The sequence below is a fragment of the Physella acuta genome, unplaced genomic scaffold (genome assembly GCF_028476545.2).
Source record: "Physella acuta isolate Inbredline_101_S28 unplaced genomic scaffold, ASM2847654v3 ptg000647l, whole genome shotgun sequence".
NCBI classification, from domain to species: domain Eukaryota; kingdom Metazoa; phylum Mollusca; class Gastropoda; family Physidae; genus Physella; species Physella acuta.
Genome location: NW_026732166.1, coordinates 253,928 through 269,482, shown reverse-complemented (window position 1 = coordinate 269,482; position 15,555 = coordinate 253,928).

Sequence of the window (15,555 nt, the reverse complement as noted above, 5' to 3'; positions counted from 1 at the left end):
TCAAGCCTGAAAAAAACTTTATTTAGACAAATTGTTGATGCAAATATACATGAGTGTATTGTTAGCAGGTTCTTTTTCATTATAAAATAACAGATGAAGAAAATGAGGAAAAAAGATTGCTAAATAAACAATAAAGAATGATTTACGCAATAATTGTATAAAATGACCAATAAAATGTGATATATAAAATGTCATATTTCCGTTCTAAGTGAACATCTTTAGGGGAAATGACCTTTGGCAACCAGGACGGAATGCGAATTGTATCTGGCACAAAACAAACTCAACACCGGATGGTGTGAAGCTAGTGATGGAGCTGGGCGGCAACAAACGCTAGGGGGGGGGGGGAGGGGGAGAAGGGGGTGAGAGAAAGAGGCTGGTGACGAAAACATTCATCAGCGGTCGGTGGAGGGGCTCGGCAGTGTCGTGGTCGTCTATTGCTGCTGTAGTTTTCTGTGGTTGTCTGTTGGTGCTGTAGTTTTCTGTGGTTGTCTGTTGGTGCTGTGTTCGTCTGTTGGTGCGGTGGATTTTTCTGTGATCGATTTAACCATCAATGGAAAATAGGTCGGACTTAGCGATTTGGGCCCGGCCAATATTTCTGAAGCTGACACATTTCGAAGAGTAACGACACTAAACATAACCTAAACATTGCCACGCTGACATCTTGTAAGTCCGGTTAAAATTTTCGAATAGTTGGCGTCCATACTCACCAACACTGTCACACAGTGCCTAAAAATAGCTGTTTAATCACAGATCTGTCATACGAGCCTTATGTAAACAAATACAACAGAAACGGATTGCTAACACGCGCTTCAAGTTGTGAAGTTTGTCTGGGGTCTCAGATTTAAATCAACACTTCCATCAAAACTAATTTCTAAAATTTTTTGACGTTTGAAGACATTGTATCACAGCTCAAGCGTGACGGCTGGAATTTTTTCCGTCCGTGAATGTCAGTGTGACGTAGTACGCAAATCCATCATGGCAGGTACACAGAAGACAGATCACATCAAGATGGCTGTGTGCATTGATCAGTTTGGGATGGTGTGTACAATGTCCAGTGTGGGATGTCTGTGTACTTGAATGCAGTGTTTCTTTCACTTTTCTCTAAGATGTGTGTGTGTGTGGGGGGGAGGGGGGTAGCCATGCTTCGGTGGAATGGGGGGGGGGGAGGAAAGAGATACATAAAACAATTACTGCTTGAATATTTCATTTGACTACATCATTCGAATTAAAAGGTTAAGTTGGATCACATAAAATCATAATTTCTTTTCATGAGAAAAATTAAATCTAATAAAGTGAATATATAGCATTGTTAACAGATACTAGATCAACATAATAATAATAGAGAAAAATGTGTCATTTTTTAGGTTTTAAAAAAAAAATGTGTTCATGAAGTAATTATTTTATTATATATTGTAGATTTTATTACACGTATATACTAAATAACCGATCAACTTGGCAGGAAAGTAGTTAAAATCAACACACGTGGTTTCAGTTGTATATCCACAAACGTAATAAATATTCTTTAATTTGTGAATGTTTGAAGTTTTGGATAAAAAAAACAATAACGAATACAAAGAATCGGAAATGAAAAAAAAAATTGGCATCTAGAACTCAAAACGATGCGTTCTCGTCAGAAAAGAATTTTGTTCCTTAAATTAAATTTACGAAATAATAGATCTTTTCCAGGTGGAATTTAAATCTTTAGCTCCGCGAGCGTGCCAAAGTTTACTGGAGTTAACAAAATGTTAACATTATCAGTGTTAAGAGGCTAAGAACTGGCTGTTAAAAAATACGTTAAAAAAATAAAACGTGCGACGTATCAATCACAAGAGGGAGGGGTCGCGGTGGATGGGTAAACAAGCTATTCGCACGACTGTTTTCTGAACACGCTATCCACACGACTGTTTGAGGAATAGGGTGTCTATTTTGACGTCTTGTTATCCCGTTGTTAAAGACGTGGGGTGTTGATCGTTATTGCAAGACTGCACTCAGTCAAATGACCGGTGGGTGAGGGGGTGGGGAGGGAGTTGGGGGGGGGGGGGGGAAACGTTTTCTGTTAGGAGGGCGAAGTGAATAGGTGTTGGATGTTTGTGTGAGAGGGCGCAGAAGTTTTGGGAGAGGGCTCAGAATTTTCGGGAGAGGGCGTAGAATTTGTGGGAGAGGGCGTAGAGTTGGAGAGTACATTTAATTAGTGTGGTGTGGGGAGGTCGTGTTTTGTGACTGCCGGATGTAAGTGGGTATTGGTGTGTGTATATATGTGTGGTGTGTGAAAATTTGGGGGGGGGGGATTTGGTGTTGGGGTGGTGTAACCGATGAATGGTTAAGATGTATTTACGTATTTGGCCATGGTGTGTTGCCGAGGTGTGTTACGTGTAGTGCTCAGGTGTGTTGCTGTGGTGTGTTGCTGAGGTGTGTTACGTGTAGTGCTCAGGTGTGTTGCTGTGGTGTGTTGCTGAGGTGTGTTACGTGTAGTGCTGAGGTGTGTTGCTGTGGTGTGTTGCTGAGAGTAGTAGTATATTAGGTCCCTTTTGGGTCGCAGGCGCAGGCGCAGGCGCACCCAGGATGCGCAAAGGATATATAGGAAAATACTCGGATGCGCAGGGGGATGCGCAGGCGCCGCAGGAACAACGAGATATAGTAAAATACTCGGGATGGGGATGCGCCGCAGGAACAACGAGATATAGTAAAATACTCCAGGCGCAGGCGCAGGCGCAGGGTGAAGGAGCCGCAGGCGCAAAGACATATAGTAAAATACTCCGGATGGGGATGCGGATGGGGATGGGGATGGGGATGCGGATGGGGATGGGGAGGATGCGCAGGGATGCGGATGGGGAGTAGGTCACTAGGTCAGTAGGTCACCACCGGTGACCCTGTGACGTAATCAGTGACCTAGTTACGTAATTTTAATGAGTTTTTAATTAGTTTTAATGAGTTTTTTAAATTTTAATTAATTTTTTACCTAGTTACGTAATTTTAATGTGTTTTTTAATTAGTTTCAATGAGTTTTAAAAATTTTAATTAATTTTATTAACGAGTTACGTAATTTAATGCGTTTTTTAATGAGTTTGAATTTAATTTTTAAATTTTAATTAATTTTTATTATCGAGTTACGTAATTTTAATGTGTGTTTTTTTTTTTTAATTAATTTGATTTTAATTACTTTGTTTTGTTTACTTGTTGTTTAATTTAATTACTTTGTTTATATTGTGTAATTTTTATTAACGAGTTACGTAATTTGATTATTTGTTTACTTTTTAATTATTTTTATTTTGTTTATTTTTAATTTAATTTAATTTTATTTTATAATTAGTTAAATTATTAGTTTGAATTCAATTTAATTACTTTGTTTATATTGTGTAATTTTTTTATTGACTAGTTACGTAATTTGATTTTAATTACTTTTGTTTAATTTATTTATTTGATATATTTCTTTTCTTTGTTGTTTAATGTTGTTTATTTGTTTATTTGCTTGTATGTATATTTTAAATAAAAGACTAACACTAACGTGGACTTTGTATAGGGACCATTCAGCAACACAATGAACGTTACAAAAATAGAACATCCATTTAACCACATCTGTTACTTATCGAGCCGGGATCCTTTGTTGACACGCGCTGAGCGTTTTTAATGGGTATTGTATCGATCGCACCCACGGGACCATCAAATGTTGTCCCATATAATTAAATTGGTTATGCTTCACCGCTTTTATGCGTTGTTCGCCGACCCGATCCCACCGGGGGGTATTGTAATTAACGCAAAGCCAGCGTTAAGTGTGGCGACAGATGTTACCAAGCGGGTGGTGGTGGTGGTGGTGGTGGTGGTGGTGGTGGTGGTGGTGGTGGTGGTGGTGGTGGTGGTGGTGGTGGTGGTGGTAAATTTGCTTAAGATTATAAACTTCAAGTTTTAAAAATCAACAACGTTATAGTACGTCGTGTCAAATGACACACCGTTTAAAATGTCTACATTTAAATTTCACCAAAATAATGATGTATAAACTAAATATGATAGGACGTTAGCATACATATCATTCAATCTAATCATTCTAAAGTACAAATCAATAATTTTTATTGATTAAGGGGCCGTGTTCATACTAGGGTCGGTGAAGTTTTCACCGAGGCAGATTTCAAAGTTGGGTGTGGATGTTTTTATTTGTATATGGAAAGATTTAAAAGTTTGGATGGGAACATTGTCACTTTTGAGAGTAAATGTCAATGTGTTTAGGAAGGGGATATTCATTGGGGAGTGGTGTCTACAAGTTATGTATCCCAGTCTGTTGGAGTGGTTTCTAGGGGGTTGTGACATTAATTGAATAAATACTTGTCTGTAAGATTGTCCTACATCCTTTGTCTGTCCAAGGAATAGTGTGGGTAGTGGTACGATCTGTTTATCTATCGGTTGGTATTGAGGTTAGTGTGATGACGCAAGGTTGGATGGGAGAAGGGGGAAGGGGGAAGGGGTTGCTGACAAAGGGAAGGGGAAGGGCGAATTGTGATAATGGTTGGGGCACCGATCAGAGCGGTAAAGGGATATTTCCAACTCGGATCCAGTATTTTAAATGGTTGATTTTGATTCCAGTCATACATCTTATACAGGATACCGAGTTACATAACTTTCAGGGACAAGTAACAAAACAATAATTCACATCAAAAATTAAAAAAAGACCGTTTATATCATAAGTTTTTATTGAATAAATACAACCCCATCAGCATACCGTCATGGTTCTGTCTTATTTACATATTTACAGTAAAGTCTCGTTAAAGTCACGGTTGGTAAACTAAAGGTTCTTATATGTCTAGGGGAGATGTTGTCACATTGTCTGCGTCTACTCGTCTTTTAATGTAAAAGTAAGAAAGTGAGTTTCTGTGTTGGGTGTAAGTGTATATCCCCGTGTTGTATGCTCTGAACCCTGTGTTTGTCCCACCACTTGGTTCCTTTGTTGTGAGGACCTGCATGAAAGATTCTTTGCCTAGTGTGTTGTGATTTTTAGATAATCCTTTGGTTGATGTTTTATTATAGTCGCCAAAACAGTGGTACGTCTTGCTACATAAAGATACCATCCCATCCCCTTCATATTCTAGCTTAAACAACCCAGGTGTTCTCTTTTCATAAATTTTCCTAGCCCTACACTCTAGACAATGACTATCTACCGTGCCTTTGCCGCTTATAAATTGTGGTCTATGTGAGTCGCATACTTCTGAGGGGAACCATTTATCGTAAATGTCAAAAAACTCGTGTTCTAGTCCCGGTCTTACGGCTTTTAACAAGTCATCGGTACTTAAGGCTAAGTATAAACTGTCAGTGTCCATCTCACATAGCTGAAAGTCGGTTCTATCTATATACCTGTCTATAAAATCATAATAAAATTCTAACATCCTAAGTTTCGCGTACTGATAAACGAAAAAGCCTATCTGAAGAGGGAGATCCCAAACTATCTTCTTTTTTAACGTTTCTACTTCGTAAACAGCGTCGGTAAGTTTTGTCATTTTTTTAAATCGTGGATTATTAATACAATCCCCTATATCCCTATCACTACAGTAGGTCATGTCCGCATGTCGTGTTTTATCCGTCAAAGTTTTACCATACGCCGCGTTTCCTAACAATTTCATTGTTTCACTAGTTATCGCGTATTTGTCGTCTATGTCCCCCTTTCTTCGCGCGTCTGAAACTGTATCCCCAAATGTCTTAAAACATGCAACCGGATTATATTCAACGACTTGATAAATTTTACTGACTACCAACCCATGATTTAAATACCACTTTAAAAGGGGGGTCGCTAATAAAATTTTCTCCCCTGTAAAGCTACCGATTAAAGTCCGTCTACCGCTAGTTAATAAGTTGTTATCGATCGCGTATTGTCTCATAAACGGTCCGATGTCGTCGCGCGTAACGTTCGTATTTTTAAAAATTGGTGTCATCTCACTAAAATGTTCTCTTAAACTACCCGGTACTTTAATATCGCATTCTATCAGTCCAAAACACGAGTCGTCTAAAACAGAATCGATGATCTGTTTTTCAGTCAGGGGCCATTTCTTACCATAGGTCGGTGTCGGTGTCTTTTGTGATTTGTCAATAGATTTTAAATAGTCTTTAATAGTTGGGTTCATTTTTTTCTGGTTCCCCCACTCACATTCCCACATTTCTACGACTTTAACGTCAACAGTATCTGTAAGGTACTTCGTAATTTCGTTTGTCTTTTTAAATAACTCAGTCAAGGGTCTGTTACTAATGGGGTTTACTGTTCTGTCTTTAGTTAAAGGGCAGTCAGGGTGTCCATGAAAGAGGCAGCCATGGAACTGATAAACGGTTCGAGTGTTCGCGTCCCACCCGTCTACTCTTATATGGCGAGATCCTAAGCTAACTTCGCCCCCGTTAAACGCGGTTTTTAAAGTTACCCCCTTTGTTTTTGAAACCCACGATAACCACTGAAAGGCCTGTTCCCCATAATGATTCGTTTTACGCGGTCTAAACCCCTCCTCACTATTTCTAATAATCGGAAATCCCGTCGGCATTTTTTGCATTAAAGACCATAAATAAAGCGCGTTTGCGTCGTACCCCTTAATTGCCTGTACCACCTTATTACTATTCCCCCTAATGAACGTTTCACCCTTTTCGTGATGTCTATGAAAAATAATGGAGGGGCCCCCTACGATATTATTTCGGATTGTTTTATGTAACTCTGATTCGCGCTCGGAACACAAAGAAAAAGAAACGTTTTTGGGCAGTGTTTTGAATAAGTATTTTAAGGTTACCCCCGGGACAGAAATCGCGTCTTTAAAAATATCAACCCCTAAATTTTTGTAAAAATTAGTTTGCTGCTCGAGCGCTTCGATAAACGGTTTTACATCGAGATTGTTATACCAAATAAGATAATCTTTAAAAGTTTGCATCCCCTTCTCTACCCAAATTTGGCTACACGTCGCGTACTCCTCGTCTGAAATGTTACAATTTTTTAATGATGAAAAAAAGGCCGAATGCGGAGGTAAAGACGTTTCATCTAAGACGGCTAAATTTTTGACATATTCGTACGGAAAAAATCCCTTGGTCTCTTTAACATTATATGCGGCGAGGTATTTACTATAGCTAAACCCTGGTGCTAGATAATTAACTATATCTAAGAACTTTAATTTATTTGTTGATATACACATAAAATTATTATTTCTTTTAACTACATATTTAAACGGTGTTTGTTTATCTTCTACGTCGTCTTCGTCATCGTTACAACTAGCTCTAGGTCCCTCCTCTAACCCCTCTTCTGTGTTTGAATAAGCTAAAAAGTACTGAATAAAATACGGCTTAACGAGATTTATATCATATTTTCCTGAATTAAACCCTATAACCGGCATTTGTCGCAAATACTCGTCTAATCTACCGCTAAGAAAGCTATCAAACCCTTTGTCGTTCGACTTATTATCACTACCCCTAGCTTTAGGTGGAAATAACTTCCTGATTTGCTTAAAAACAGGCTCGAACTGTTTTTTCAAAATGCCATAAGCTGCCTCGGCGATTATGTGGAGTCTGTCAATAACTCTAGTCACTAATTCTTGAGGGTCACCAGTCGAAATAAAACAGATGGGTTCGACGAACCCATCTACGTTTGAGGCGACAGAGCAAGACAAAGGGACGTGTTTGGCTACGCTTTTTGTAACTCTACCTAACGGGGGTAACTCGGTATGGTCGAAATAGCATTCGAAATCGTAAGTTGCTCGGAAGGGATAAACAAAGTTACTATTTACAACTACCCCATAGGACGCTAAAAACTCCCAGATTGTTTGGTGTGTCTGATAAACCCCTCCCTTATACCTATCAACGGGTTTCCCCCCATTACACCCTTTCACGTGTCTGTTTAATTGTTTAACGGTGGGCCATAATTTGTTACACACAGAACACGCGAAAGAGTGACCCGCCCCACCTATATTATTAATGTACATAAACTGATTTTGAAAAACTAAAAGATACACAGTCTCCCTAAACCTATCACTACTTCTAAGTTTCGGGGAAAGGATCTGGTTTTCCTTAAATTCAAAAATCTCAATATTTACACTAAAACAGGACTCTAAGAGGGGAATTTCGACCAACCTAACCCCACTAAAATTAGCCAAGGTCCCGAGACCTTGGTGTGCTTGCCACTGTTTCGCGAGATTTAATGTTGGAATTCTAAGATCTTTTACGGGTGCTCCTAAATGTCTGGCTAAACATCTAAAAAAGGAAAAATTGTCTGTGTAGGGTTTGGAATGGGAATCATGTTGTAACATGTTGATGGCGTGATTATGTTTAATAAAGTCAGGAATGTCTGTAAGAAGGGATGTGGGTGAAGCTTTGTCTGTGGTCGTGTGTAAGTCTACCACATCTCCCCTAAGGTCGTCTACAGGAAAAATAGTGTTGTATGAACTAAGGTTACTGTCGTTGTTAGTCTTTACGCGTTTGTTGTTTGCTATGTCGTCATACGTCGTATGTCGTTTTAAGGAGTTAGTGTTGGTCGCGGTACGAGGTGTTTGGATCGCTGATGGGAGTTGGATGGTTTGTGTGTCGGTCACTAATGTGGGTTGGTGTGTTTGTCTATCGGTCACTAATGTGGGTTGGTGTGTTTGTCTGTTGGTTGCTGATGGGGTGTCGGTCGGTGATGTTTGGTTGCTGTGTGTTTTCTTATAGTGGGTTGTCAAATTGTCAAGTCGTGTAAATACTTTCCCGCATGTTGTGCAGGGATGTCTTTGTCGACCGTGTGCTGTCTCTTGATGGCGTATGAAATTTTGATTACGGCTGAATACTCGGTCGCATATGTCACACTTGTTACGGGTCATGGCTGGGTGGCTGGTAGACTGGGCGGCTTCCATTATTGACGAAGTGTCTAGTAGTTGGATGACTGGATAGGTTGGTGGCTGTAGAATAAAATAAATAAAAATTAAAGTAATTACATGAAATAAAATACATAACTTAAAATACATACTTAAAACTAGATTGAAAACTGAACGTACCTATGGGTTGGCTTGAACGTCTAAGCTGAACGTGAAGTTAGCTGTATGTGGAGATCCGAAGTGGTGTAGTTGGTTGTAGTTGGAACGTTTGGTTCAGTGGATGCCTCAGGGATGGGTAGGTAGCTCAATAGGGTCAGTGGCTGGTTAGTAGGGTCGGTTGTACACTAAGGAATACAGTTGCGTACTTATTTAGAAACTATTTATTCAAAGACTATTTCAATGGGGTTAGCTCCCTTAAAACAATACGTACTATTAACCTTACCTTGGTGTGCGATACAAAATTAAAGTTAATACACGTGACTAGTTATTTTAATAAGCTTTGATTAAAGGTTATTTTAATGGAGTTAGCGCCCTTAAAACAAAAAGTAATATTAGCCTTACCTTTCATAGAATAAAAACGCACAAAAGATGTTGTCCGTGGTGGGTTAGGTAGATGTGTTGCTTGGTAAAACGGGCGTGGGTTTAGTCTCAGGAGTCAACAGAGGTCGCAGGCTGGATAAGTCGCGGTGAAGCTTGATTTGAAGTCCGAAGTCGAAGTGATTAGAACACAATTTTCGCGTTCCTTTATACGGTTGGTCGGCCTAATTACACCACCAGCTGTTACACAGCAGCTGTTGCATAATGACCTAAGTGCTTCGCGGAAAGCTACTTAATGTACGTTGTTAATTACCATAACCCGTCAACCGAGCAGGGAAAAAAGCCATTATTCATCATGACCTATCAAACCGAGCGGGGAAAAATCACTGATGCATAATAATAAATGTAATTAGGCGGGACATCATGCTGTGAAGTCCCGTGGGTTGGATCAATATAATACCCATTAATCACTACGATGCGCGTGTCATGGTAACAGATGTTCCCACACTTAACGCTGGCTTTGCGTTAATTACCATACCCCCCGGTGGGATCGGGTCGGCGAACAACGCATAAAAGCGGTGAAGCATAACCAATTTAATTATATGGGACAACATTTGATGGTCCCGTGGGTGCGATCGATACAATACCCATTAAAAACGCTCAGCGCGTGTCAACAAAGGATCCCGGCTCGATAAGTAACAGATGTGGTTAAATGGATGTTCTATTTTTGTAACGTTCATTGTGTTGCTGAATGGTCCCTATACAAAGTCCACGTTAGTGTTAGTCTTTTATTTAAAACATACATACAAGCAAATAAACAAATAAACAACATTAAACAACAAAGAAAAGAAATATATCAAATAAATAAATTAAACAAAAGTAATTAAAATCAAATTACGTAACTAGTCAATAAAAAAATTACACAATATAAACAAAGTAATTAAATTGAATTCAAACTAATAATTTAACTAATTATAAAATAAAATTAAATTAAATTAAAAATAAACAAAATAAAAATAATTAAAAAGTAAACAAATAATCAAATTACGTAACTCGTTAATAAAAATTACACAATATAAACAAAGTAATTAAATTAAACAACAAGTAAACAAAACAAATTAAACAAATAAAAATACAATCAAAGTAATTAAATTACGTAACTCGATAATAAAAATTAATTAAAATTTAAAAATTAAATTCAAACTCATTAAAAAACGCATTAAATTACGTAACTCGTTAATAAAATTAATTAAAATTTTTAAAACTCATTGAAACTAATTAAAAAACACATTAAAATTACGTAACTAGGTAAAAAATTAATTAAAATTTAAAAAACTCATTAAAACTAATTAAAAACTCATTAAAATTACGTAACTAGGTCACTGATTACGTCACAAGGTCACCGGTGGTGACCTACTGACCTAGTGACCTACTCCCCATCCGCATCCCTGCGCATCCTCCCCATCCCCATCCGCATCCCCATCCCCATCCCCATCCGCATCCCCATCCGGAGTATTTTACTATATGTCTTTGCGCCTGCGGCTCCTTCACCCTGCGCCTGCGCCTGCGCCTGGAGTATTTTACTATATCTCGTTGTTCCTGCGGCGCATCCCCATCCCGAGTATTTTACTATATCTCGTTGTTCCTGCGGCGCCTGCGCATCCCCCTGCGCATCCGAGTATTTTCCTATATATCCTTTGCGCATCCTGGGTGCGCCTGCGCCTGCGCCTGCGACCCAAAAGGGACCTAATATACTACTGCTGAGGTGTGTTACGTGTAGTGCTGAGGTGTGTTGCTGTGGTGTGTTGCCGAGGTGTGTTTACGTGTATGGCTGTGGTGTGTTGCTTACAGTTTGGATAATTCGCTGTTTGAGGTAGTTTTCCATTTTTAGAAGTTGCTGACCGACATCTTGGATGGTATAGATGACATGTTACGTCATGGTGGTAGCAGATGGCAGAGTGTCAGGAATTACGGAGCAGGTTGGTGGTTAGAGAAAGTATTCGTTTGCTTAGCTTGTAGCCCTTTGGTTTTGACCTCAGTTGTATTTTAATCTAGGAAAAGAAAAAAAACCAATGAAAACTGTGCTTTTTGAGAAGGTAGGCTGAAACGTTTTACTTAGCGTTTAAATGCCTGTCGGATTTAAAATTTTAGATAGGGAACACGCACGATCATGATGGCATAGCAATTGTGCAGTATAATATATGTGCGAGTCTAGTGGTTTTAATTAATAGCAGCACAAAACTAATGAGACGTCATCTAATTACTTATCTAATTTATAAACAAAATAGAGCCTCTGTCATTTGTTCCACCACATACCAGATCTAAGAATCGTAGCCTTTTCATTGGCTAAACACGATATAGGCTAACTGATAGCGCCATTAATCGACCTACCATTGTAGTCTTGGTTTTAATTAGCGTTGCTCTTTGTTCATTGGCTCTTGTCAGGGGAGACAAATCAACACCATTTATTAACTAATTGCTAATTAATGTTTTACACAACCAAACGGTTATGAAGTGCAATTAAGTGACGTCACTAGCATGTGTTTCTAGGTTGTTTTTTTTTTCCTTTAAAAATAATGTTGAGGAGGGGGGGGGGGGGGGTGTGGGTTAAGAGGCACGTGACGATAAAAAAGGAGGTAACTCTGACTAAACGGAAGCGCCATTTGTTTCCGGTAACCCACCATTTTTTTTTTATGTCCGCCATCGTCCGTCATTTGTACTCGCGCATCAAGGGGCGTGTAATCTCCCCAGATTCAATTAATGAGTGGCCTCCCCTGCACCCCCAGACCCTTGGCACCTCTCAGCTCAGGCACCAAACATGCCCTATCACCGCGATATCAAAGCTGTTACTTCCTCTAATCAAAGGATCGCCCGCGCGCGCTAATAACCCGTTAATGAGCGGCTCATCTAGCCGCCCCCGTTATCATGTCACATGTCATTGCCAACGCCAATCAAATCGCGGTGTTTCCTGTCACGTGCCGTCGATCTCTCCAATCAGAGAATGTTTTTCCACCTCTTTGAAACCTACATTTCATACCCCCCCCCCCCCCTTTCCACTTACAACTCCTAAATGTGAAAAACGCCCAGGAAGAAGGAAAAAAATTCCGATTTGCAGAAATCCGTAGATGAACAAATGCGATTCCGCGCGTGTCGAAATCTTGAGATTCCGGTAGCCTTTCAAGATGGCGGAGGTACGTGTCCGCACAGTCACGCTTGACGTGTCAGGGTGCCGGTCAGGCAAAAGGTTGAGTAATTAGCTGATAACGGGATCATCATTTCCCATCTAGTCCGGCACTTCTCGAGTCACATGGTAACCGCGGTTCTAGAGCTCCTGGGTTTGAAGGTTTTGGCGTGATCTATGGCGGGTTCTGCTTCATTGTAGGACTGGTACCAGTAGCGTAGCGAGGGGGGGGGGGGAACATATGTCCCCGGGCGCCGAGCTCAGGGGGCGCCAAAATGGGTTGGAAAAATAAATTGAAAGGTTGAGGGGGGTGTAAATTGAAAGTTTGAGGGTGGGGGGGGGGTGCAAATCAAAATCTCGAGGGGGGGGGGTGCAAATCGAAAAGTTTGTCCCCGGGCGCCGGGAAGGGTCGCTACGCCTCTGACTGGTACTGGTAGGTACTGCGTCGTGATGGTAGGACTGGTAGGTATCGCGTCGTCATATATGTTCTCAAAATATTATCTTTTACTTAGTTATATATTAGTTTTAAATTACATAAACTGCAGCTTAAAACAAATTACTTTAGACTTTAGATGGTAAGATAATTCACATCTACATTTCATTTGATAGAAAATATTAAAGTTAACGCTTCAAGACCATAGGAAAAACGAGATCCATTTGAGATAGTTAGAAGGTGCAAGAAAAGAAATAATTTTGTCTTGAATTATATCTTTCTAACGGCTTAGATATACATGTTACATATCAGCTAGGTATACGTAGTGATGCATACCTAAAAAATTGATAAATGTTGCTTTTAGAAGTTTAAGATGGCGTCTGTTTCTATGACTGGCTTTGGTAAATAAAGTTGACACACAGTAGTTACTATAATTTTAATATTAATATTTAATCTATAATCAATATTTATATTTATATATCTACATACATATTCAACAGGTATGGCGTTATTTTAATTACATAGCCATGCATTTTAACGTACAATCAATTACTTAATGGAGTAATTTAAAATATTTTATGATCAACTCTTCGTTCATGAAAATTAACTGAATGACTTTAAGTTGTATGTGGGGCGATAATTCAAGAGATTATCTAGAAAATTAACTGACTGCTAATCTCCCCCGCCCCGCGCGCCCAAGGGTCGCTGACCCTCCAGCCGCCACCACTGGTCACTTCAAAGACTCGCTTGACCTCTGCTCGTCCCAGTTATTGATAGCGCGTTGATCACCAAAGGCTTGTAAATAATTAGCCGCCATTTTCCCGGAAGTTGTAGAGTCGCAGCTTCCTGGCGGGGCGTGTCTGCTATCTGGGTCGGAAATCTTCAAAGCATAACTTAAGGCACCGCGGGCATTAAGTGCCCGGGCATTTACAGTGGGCGCCTAGGGGTGGGGCTAGAAGGCAGGGGCGGTCACTGCTATAAAAAATCGTTATCATGTTAAAGGATCTCTTGGTTCTTACATAAGGACAGGCTGTATCGATCGTTCTTACATAAGGACAGGCTGTATCGATTGCAAATTATTTTAAATTCATAATTTTTACTAAGGCGCTTGTATGAATGCCGGCAAAATAATAACATTCCTCTATATCTGTTGGTGTTGGTATTAGCGATAGGTTGAAGAATAATAATGGCCCGGGCTATCGGTGTAATTAAAGATTTAATTGTGCAAGGCTAATGAAGACGATACAGCAAGAAATAGACTAGATAGGCTACATCAAGGATACTCTTTAGAGTATGTGGGTGTACAATTTGGATGTGTGTTGTCTATTGTGTAGGTGTGTGAGAGAAAAACTGTGTTTGTGTGTTTTTGTGTGTATACAGATTCGTGTGTAGTGTGCATAGTCAGAGGAGGAGAGAGAGGGGTGGGGGAGTAAGAATAATTGGGTATTAACGAGTAGCAATTTATACAATGCTATCTTAATATAAGATGTAATAATTCATTTGTCATTTTGAAGACTATAAAAATTAAAACAAAATTTTCTGAAGAAAAAAACTATTTGCAGGAACTTTAAAAATTATGAGCAATAACTGAGTTTACCTGCTAATGAACAAGATGAAAAAAGATGGATTTATATATTACTACAATATATCACACTTGCAGGCTAAAACCATTAAAAGCTAAAATATATTATCACTTGCAGATTAAACTGCATTTTTAATCCAACATAAATGAATTATCGCTTATTACTATTTGTTATAAAAATAATTGCGATGTTTGAATTCGAATTTACTGATGTACAGCCGCCAAACAAAAAAAAAGAAAAAAAAATATAGAAACTAGATACTTCAACAAATGTCCGACCTCCTTCCCCATCCCCACTCCCCTGAAGGATTCAAGCACCCCACCCCATCGGAAAAATATATCTGAAAGAATTACTTTATATTTTACCGCAGTCCCTATTACAGACTTAGTCTACGACTAGTGAACAGCGGTGATGATTGTTCGCGTGTTGAGCACGGTTGTTTAGAAACAAACGGTCTAATATAATAAGTTGATAATGCTGCAATGAGAACAACGATACTTAAAATGTTGTCTTAGTTTATACTATTCTTCTCCACCATTCCATACCCCTAGAGACAGCTCTAACGTATTATTAATCAATTTGTATAAATTAAGTATACAGAGGCGTAGCGATCGATTTAGGCGCGATATTAATTTTGCCCCCCCCCCCCCCCGAAATATATCTTACTACTCAGAGTTACGTAATAGTTTTTATTCAGAAATCGAAGTAGACACAAATGAAATAAGTCCGCAGAGTCAAGAAACCAACGAATTAATGAATTTCTCAACTTTATAATTTATAAATCCTCTAAGATAGCTCAGAATTTATGTTTGTATTGTTTTCTCTCGTCCCATCCGCCCCCCCCCCCTCCCCTAGATACGCCTCTAATTGGAGTTCACCTCACCTTCTGTTATCAGCACCACGTTTACCGATTGTATTACATTGTGATAAAAAACCACCCTAATGTTTTATCAATGTCCTGAAGCCACGAACCGTTGGTTGACATTACAGGTTCCCAATGTTTGGGGTTGCTAACCTATACAGTGTTAT